At 44.8% G+C, this 8,641-nt stretch overlaps 1 non-coding gene across 1 annotated transcript; it reads right to left on the reverse strand.

Moving 5' to 3' along the window:
• Positions 1-6,004: 6,004 nt before the first annotated feature.
• LOC142836235 (small nucleolar RNA SNORA70) lies at positions 6,005-6,138 on the reverse strand. Its single transcript, XR_012908028.1, has one exon. It is a non-coding gene; the product is annotated as a small nucleolar RNA SNORA70 (small nucleolar RNA).
• Positions 6,139-8,641: the final 2,503 nt, after the last annotated feature.

The following is an 8,641-nucleotide window of genomic DNA, read 5'->3' on the forward strand; positions in this document are numbered from 1 at the left end:
TTAAATATTTGAGCCATTGCCAACTATTTCCACCTTATTTTTTTGAGTAAGGGTCTCTTATTGAATGAGGAGTTCATCAATTTGATTAAACCAGTTGACCAGCAAGCCCAAGAAACATTGAAATTCTGAAGCCCCTGCCTCCACATCCTGGGACAGAGATTGCAGGGCAGGTGCTCCCCACACCTGGTTCCAATTTGGCTTGTTGAACAGGGCCTCACTGCGAGGCCTAGGCTGGCTTTGAACTCATCATCTTGCTGCTTTCGCATCCTGAGTGCTGGGACTGGCCCTGATGCACACTCTCACCCTTGGTAGTACTGCAGTTGGTTTCAAAAGACTCTCTAAGAATGAAATAAAGTTTGTCTATTCTGTGTCTTCACTGGCAAGATAAAGACCTAATTCAGTCTGTGACCTCAAGGCCAGCGCTTACCACCTCCCACAATCTCTCCTTCAAGTCTTCCAGCTCCATGCATGTATCTTCATATCAGAGCTGTGCTCTTAATTTTATTTTACTTATTTGTGTGTGTGTGTGTGTGTGTGTGTGTGTGTGTGTGTGTGCATGCGTGCGTGCGTGCGTGCAGGAGACAGCGTCATAGTTTGTTCTCTTCTTCCACCCTTATGCAGGTTCTAGGGAAGGAACTCAGGTCCTCAGGCTTGTGTGACATATGTCTTCACTCTCTGAGCCATCTTCACCACCTGGCACTTGTGCACACACACTTTTGCCTGAACAAACCTTCTCTAGATTAAGGAAACTTTTTCAAATGTTAGCATGAATGTCACCACAATGAAATGAGCTTTTTATCCTCCCTAGACACTTGAACTATTTGGGAGGGGGGTCTAGCAAAAATGCCTCCAGCTGAAGGCCTGGACTCCAGTACTAGCTCAGGCAGTAAAGTACCATGCAAGCTGTAGAACTGAGTTTAATCCTAGAACCCACATTTAGAAAAAGACGAAAGACATGATGACATGGCTTTGTAATCCCAGTGCTAAGGAGGCAGAGACAGGTGACTCCCATGGAGCTAAATGACCAGCTTGCCTAGCCCAGCTGGCAAGCTGCAGACAAGTGAGAGACCTTGTCTAAAAGCCAACAAGACACCTGAGGGCTACCCCACGGTTGGTGTCTGTCTAGAGACCCAAGCCCACATTGCTGAAGCTGAGGAAGGCTGAATGGAGTCAGGCCTGCTGTACTATAAATATCTCTGAGGAATGACCACTTTGACAAGCATTGTTCTAACTAGCTATTTTTTCTTTTTGGGCAGGGGGGAGGGTAGAGTAGGGTAAGAGGAGTGTGGTGGTGGTGGTGGGTTGGAAATAATTGTCTTTGGCTCAAACCTGTGGAAGTCACCAGTGCCTTCAAGTGAACCTATAAAAATTCAACAGATGAGTTTAGGGTATCATAGGACCCAACTCTACCCTCAGTTCATGCCAAAGCTGTCATTGTCTAGATGTTGAGTAGGGATCAGGAAGTCCTTCTGCACAGGTCCAGACGGTGGGTGCCGTCCCCTCCCTCATCTCCCACCGCCTTTCCCCACACTCTTTGTTTGTTTCTTGAGACAGGGTTAGAGGCTGTCCTGGAACTTGCTCTGTAGACCAGATTGGCCTTGAACTCACAGAGATCCTCCTGTCTCTGCCTCCCGAGTGCTGGGATTAAAAGCGTGCACCACCACCATCCAGCTTCTCCACACTTCTAACTATTGCTTTTCAACTCCGAGGTATCCCAACCTCAACACTGGAAAGAGAATCGAGTCTGAGCCCTCTTCTTACATTTGTTCCTCTTATGAATAGTGTATAAACTCTTTCCCCATGTTGCTGACTTCAGGGGTCGGCTCACTAGGTGGTGGAGGAAAGGAGCGTGGTTCAGTAAGAAGATCTGTACTAGACCTTATACACTGAAGCATTTTCTTCAAAGGACCTAAAGGTTCTTCTGCTCTTCAAAGATAGTGAACCATTTTTCTCAGACTCCTTTAAAAGGTGGACTCTGGACAAAAGACCAAGTGAGTCAGCTCTGCCCCCCAAGTTAAATTTCTGTCTCCACAATGTCTCCCTAGTTCCCCCTTATCTTGGTAAATCCTACATGTCCACAGAGAAGCTTTTCCCAGACTCCCTCCAAGCCCTGTAGCTGACCATTTGCCCCTATGTACTACCACAGCTGAGTCTTCCCTCTGTCTTCACCATCAGACTCTGCTTTTGGTTTGGTTTGGTTTTGTTGTTTGTTTGTTTGTTTGTTTGTTTGTTTGTTTGTTTGAGACAGGTTCTCACTGTAACTCTGGCTGTCTTAGAACTCACTGTATAGACTAGGATGATCTTGAGCTCACAGAGATCCTTCTACCTCTGCCTTCTGAGGGCTGGGTTTAAAGGCGTGCGCCACTACTGCCCAGCTGCACCCTAGAAGATTTCTAAGGGGACTCAGGAAGGAGATGCATATCCTAGCTCTTGAGAGACAGAGGCAGGAAGATCAAAAGTTCAAGACCTCCGAAGTGCTGAAGAGTTGTTCAGTGAACAAAAATACATAATGCTTTTGCAACAACCTGAGTTCGGTTCCCAGCACTCACATCAGACAGCTTACAACTGCCTGTTGTTCTAGCTTCAAGGGAGCCAACGCCCTCTTCTGGCCTCTTCAGGTACTTGCACACATGTGGACACACACACCCATATATGCATACACTCGCATGTTCGTGCAATGCACCCATTATTAAAAATAAAAAGAAATCATAAAAAGTTCAAGATTAGCCTCAGCTATACAGGTCACTCTGGGCTCTACAAGATTCTATTACATACATATATACGTACACACCGTACACACATGACTTATGCATGGATGAAAATAGCACAATAAAAGCCATTATTTGCACAACTGATGTACACTAATAATAAAAAATTTAAATTATAAATTTCTCATTGTAATAGGCAATGCAGTAATAAAAATGTCTAACTTTTAAAAAGATTTAGAAGCAAATGGACGTCAAGTCTTCTTATCATCAACGCATGTTAAACAAGTGCATGAAGTAATCATGTTAATTGGCTGGATTTGGCCATCCACAATGCGCACATATTTAAAAATAGTGCATTGTATACTATAAGTGTGCCTGCTTTTGCCAATTAAAAAAATTTTAAAAACCAAGAAATATTGGCTAAACATATAAATAAAAGTGGGAAAAAATAATAGTCACGTATCAAAAGCTTCCAATAAGAAAAAGGAAAAGAAATCCACTAAAACCCAAAACCTTTAGAGGTCAGCCGACAGGAGATGCAGGGAATAGGAAGAAAAGTGGTACATAGCTGTCTTTGGTTCCAAGGAATAGCATATGACTTGTGCATAGTACTTACGTTCTAGTGTGTTCTCAATGATCAGCTGTGGCTTCAATATTAAAAAGATTAAGAACAGGGCTGGGTATGTGACTGAATTAGTAGCATGCTTACGACCATGCACAAAGCCCTACTTTTGATCCCCAGCACTACACAGACTAGGTGTGGTGGGCAACACTGTAATCCCAGCACTGGGGAGGTCAAGCAGGAGGATTAAGGATTTAAGATCATCCTCCCTTATGTAGAGACTCTGGAACAAGTCTGGGCTACAAAAGGCTGTGGATGTGAAGACAGAAACAAAGGACAAAAGCAGAACTGTTGACTGAGGTTTCTGTCCTACCCGGTCAGTAAGTCCCAAATAAATCACACAGAGGTCTACATTAATTATGAACTGATTGGCCTAGTAGCTCAAGCTTCTTATTAACTTATAACTTATATTAGCCCATAACTCTTCTCTGTGTTAGCCATGTGAGCTGTGAGGGTGAGCCGTAAGCAGCACTCCTCCACTGTCTTTCAGGAGTTCCTGCCTCCAGGCTTCTGCCTTGAGTTCCTGCTTTGACTTTCCATCACGGTGAGTTACAACTGTAAGCTGTAATAAACCCTGTCCTCCCTGAGCTGCTTTTGGTCATGGTGTTTGGCACTGCTCACAGTGGGCTGGGCTCTTTCACATCAATTAGCGATTAAGAAAATGTCCGATAGCTTGCCTACAGGCTAATCAGATAGGGGCATTTTCACAACTGAGGTTCCTTCTTCTCAGATGACTCTCTAGCTTGTGTCAAACCGACAAAAAAAAAAAACAAAAACAAAAACAAAACAAAAAAAAAAACCTAATCAACACAGACCTTCCCTATCAGTAGAAGGTGAGAGTTGGGGTCCTTTTGGAATTAGGATAATCTGGAAGCCAAGAAAGAAACAAGATTAGTTTTTGCTGCATGAGTAGGCAGGTTGCAAATTATAAAATAACATGTAGCTGGTGTACAGTACTTAAGAACTAGTGTCCTTTCGATGAGTACCTTTGGCTTACGCATCAAAAAGAGATGGAGTATGGCACTCGAAGTCAAGCTGGAAGACCTGAATTTGATCCCTGGAACCAACATTATGGAAGGTATGAGCGGGCGCCTAAAAGTTTTCCCTGACCTCCCAACAAATGCCAGGCTTATACATGTTTATGTACACATAGCAATATTTTTTTTTTGGATTTTATGAGATAGGGTTTCTCTGTGTAAATAGTCTTGCTGTCCTAGAACTCACAGAGGTCTGCCTGGCTCCATCTCCCGAGTGCTGGAATTAAAGGCGTGCACAACCATCGCCCACAGCAATAATTTTTCAAAGTATTTAAAGCAGGGCTGGTGCAGACTGCAGATTGTAGCTTAGTTAGTAGAGAGCTTGCCTACAGTGCGTAAAACTCTGGGTCGATCCCTAACACCCTGTAAGCTGCATGTGGCGGTGCATACCTGTGACCTGGGTGCTTAGTATGCAAGAAAGCATACTTTGGATGGGCAGTGACAAGGAGTCACCTGGGACATTTGTGTGGCAGTGGTGGCAAGCACTCTACCTTCGAGCTACATCTCTAGCCTTTGTTTTTTGGAGACAAATCCAGGCTGGCCTCAAACTCTTACTCCTCCTGAGTGCCAGGATGACAGGCCTTGGCCCAAGAAGCCTAGAACACCTTTGACTCTCCTTTGTGTCCCTTGAAAGACAGAGACTCATGCAGACCAGGCTAACCTCAAACTTACTATATAGCTGAGGGTGGTCTTGAACTCTCAGTTCTCCTGCCTTAGTTCTTCCAAGAAGTCCTGTGATCACCAGTGTTGCCATACCTGCATTTAGTTTTTGGATACTGCTTGTGAGAGTATTAAGGAACATGTTTGATGGAGTGTGGGACTCAGCATAGTGGCAGTCCTCAAATGGAAGGCTCCCTGCTTTTCTAGGGGCACTGAATGGGGCTATATTTGAGTCTACAGCCATTAAGGATGAACCACTTCTCAACTACCACCTCTTCAGATTCATCTGCATTGACTTTGATGGAACTCTGCTTCTCTGAGATGCAGACGTTCAGGTGGCCAGGAAACTTGAATGTGGTTCTATTTGGGGCAGGGCTGTTTGGCTGTAACCTCCAGTTCACTCCTGCTTGATCCGGAAAACTTCATTCATCACTCTTCCAACCCCACCCTCTCAGAGAATCTCCAACAGAAAATGGGTGCCAAAAAGCCCAGTTCCATATTCTTGGCAGCTGTGAGAGCTCTTCCCTTGAAGTTGCTAGTCACCCAAGACCCTACCTAGTGGTTACCATTTGACCATACATGGGCAGAAACTCAACTTGTGGAGGACACATCATCACTCCTGCTTACAAAGTACATAAACTCCCTGTTTTCGTTCAGCCACATTGCTTCTCCAACCCCAATCTCTGGGGCTGAGGGCTCACCTGGGAGTTGCTTTGCTCAAATATACCTGCTCTTTTGTTTTTACAATTCATCTGACTTACTGCATCAGTGGAGAAACCTAGTTTCATGATGCACGGAAAACCTGCTAAAGGCCTCAATCACACCTTCCTTTTCCTGCAAGTTGGGACAAATAAACATAATGACCTTGTTACTATGAACCGTAACCACTGTACCCTGGAGTTTCTCAAAGGTACCTACCTGTCTAGAGCCTATTCTGGGGACAGCATTGGGATCAGAAACATGAAAATCCACCAGAAAACTGTATCCAAGATTTCTTAGGGAAACCCATGTAGGGAACAGGCTATATTCGCTACCACTGAGGCTGCTATTCACAACCATTATATACCAGGCCCCATGAGGACTGAGATCTGGCAGGTTTAGTTAGCAGCAGATCATTAAGGGCTTAAATTTTTGTTTGTTTTGATTATTTTATATTCTTGAGTGTTTTGCCTGCAAGTGTGTGTGCCATGTATATGCAGTGTCCACAGAGGTCAGAAGATGGGGTCAGATCCCCTGGAACTGAAGTTAAAAGGATTGTGCACTGCCACCACCATGTGAGTGCTGGGAACTGAACTCAGGTCCTATGCAAAAACAGAAAGCAGTCTTAACTGCTGACCTAGCTCCACAGTTCAAGGTTTTTGTTTTGTTTTTTAAGTGTGCCCAGCTCTTGGCTCACCTGGGAGGAACAAGCACAGAGAGCAGAAACAGATTCTGGGTGGAATTGGGGACCAGGCCACCCGGTGGGAATTGTCTTCTCCCAAGAGAATCATCTTGCCCTTGTTCCTGACAGTCTAAAAACAAAATCAAGACGTTGGGGACTTTCTCTTCAAAGCTCTTGGAGAGGATGAAGCAGTTTCCCCCAGAGAAGGATGCAAACAGATCCAGGGGTGAGACAGGAACTGGGGAGGGCAGAACTAAGCGCTCTGCCTGGTGGACTGGCAACAGCCATCAATTACAGGCGGTGAGTCACAACCCAAGCTGAAGTTTAAGAAAACAAACAGGACGCATAGAGAGGCTGAGCAGGCTGCGAGAGGACATTTTGGTGAGGCAAGAGTCACTGGCTTGAAGTAATTGAGTTGTCTTTCAACGCAGGTAGAAGTTAGACCCACTTCTCATTCTGAGCATGTGAGTTACTGGAAAAGAAGATTTAATTTACAGCGATTGGGTTGGACTGCACCTGGGACCAAAGTGCAGGGTGTGCCTGAAAACAAGCCTTCCAAGTGCAGCAGCTGGAGCTCCACAGCTGCAGGACACTGCACCCCACATCTTGATATGCAGGGTGACGTGCCTTTGGGTGAGCACACAGCCATGCCCAAGGGTCCTATTTCGAAATGCCCCCTCCATTACAGGCTGTTCACTGGCTAAGAGCTTGCAGCAAGTTTTTCTGCCCCTTTTTATCCTGAGGGTTAGGTGGTAAATCTTGAGACAAAGGGGCTTCTTTGGGAGGAGAGCACACTTGTCTGTCATTTTTCTTTTTATTTTCTTTTTCTTTTTTTTCTTCTTTTTTTTTTCAAGACAGGGTTTCTCTGTGTAACATGAAATAGCCCTGGATGTCCTAGAACTAGCTTTTGTAGACCAGCTCGAACTCACAGAGGTCCACTTGCCTCTGCCTCCTGAGTCCTGGGATTAAAGGTGTGCACCACCACCACCTGGCACTGGTCTGTAATTTGAGACCTGATAGGGAATAGGTGTCAACTCTTTCTATTCTTTTTCCCCTTCCCTTTCTTCTTTCCTTTTCCTCCCTCCCCTTCTTTCTCTCTCCTTCTTCCTTTTTTCCTCCCCCCTCCCTCTCTTTTTCTACAGAGTTTCATATAGTTGAGGCTGCCCTCAAGCTCACACTGTAGCTGAGGATAATCTTGAGCTTTCTGATCCTCCCCATCTCCTAACATTTCCCAAATGTTAGGATCACAGTAGTTGACCACTTACCCAGTTCCTGTGATGCTGGGGAGCAGACCCGTGGCCTCATGCAGGCTACCAGAGCATTCTATCAACTGTGCTACAACTGAGACCCCTCCCTGCCTTTTTGCTTCATTAGTGTTCAAAGGGCTGGAAACATGGTTTAGTGGTTAAGGGCACTGCTGATCTTACAGAGAAACCAGGTCCTATTCCCAGCACCCACATATTCTGTAATGCCAGTTCCAGAGGACCTGATGCCTCCTTCTGATTTCATACAGATTACAGGTTTTTTAAAATTAGTGTACAAAATAACGGGCTTCATTATGACACTTTCATAATATGTGTCATTGTATTTTGTTATAAATTGTCCTCCTCCATTGCTTCCATTTAGGGTTTATATTGAGAGCCATGGGCATGGAACAGTGACAGGATACAGCATACAGAGGGGAACTGTCCTAATCCAAATGTGTACAGAGTGTCAGAGAGAGGTCCCCATTAATCAGATTCTTCTAGAAGTTCACATCCTCCCTCGTCATGAGTATCCTATACTCAGGATAGCCCTGGTATGCTCAGTAATTCCTCACCCACCCACCCCCAAATCTATTCTTAGCCAGAGCCTTTCTTTATACTTCTGTGTCTTTCAGTTTTTTTGGTACATATACTTCACTGAGATAATTATATAATTATATACAGACATATACTTCACTGAGATAATTTACACCTATTGTCAGCTCAGGGAGAAAAAGCCCAGCTAGAACTGTAGCTGTGACTTCTTAGAGTAGCAAAACGCACTAAGTAAAGAGAGGCTGTTTTGCAAAATGTATACACAGCTCACTCTTTCAGAAGCCCAAATTTCAAGACCACATAGCATGGGTGCTGGGCCCCCAGCATGGGAGTGTGTGTGTGTGTGGTGTGTGTGTGTGTGTGTGTGTGTGTGTGTGTGTGGTGTGTGTGTGTGTGTGGTGTGTGTGTGTGTGTGTGCATGTGTGTGTGTGTGT

The sequence above is a fragment of the Microtus pennsylvanicus genome, chromosome 15, assembly GCF_037038515.1.
Source record: "Microtus pennsylvanicus isolate mMicPen1 chromosome 15, mMicPen1.hap1, whole genome shotgun sequence".
Taxonomy (NCBI): domain Eukaryota; kingdom Metazoa; phylum Chordata; class Mammalia; order Rodentia; family Cricetidae; genus Microtus; species Microtus pennsylvanicus.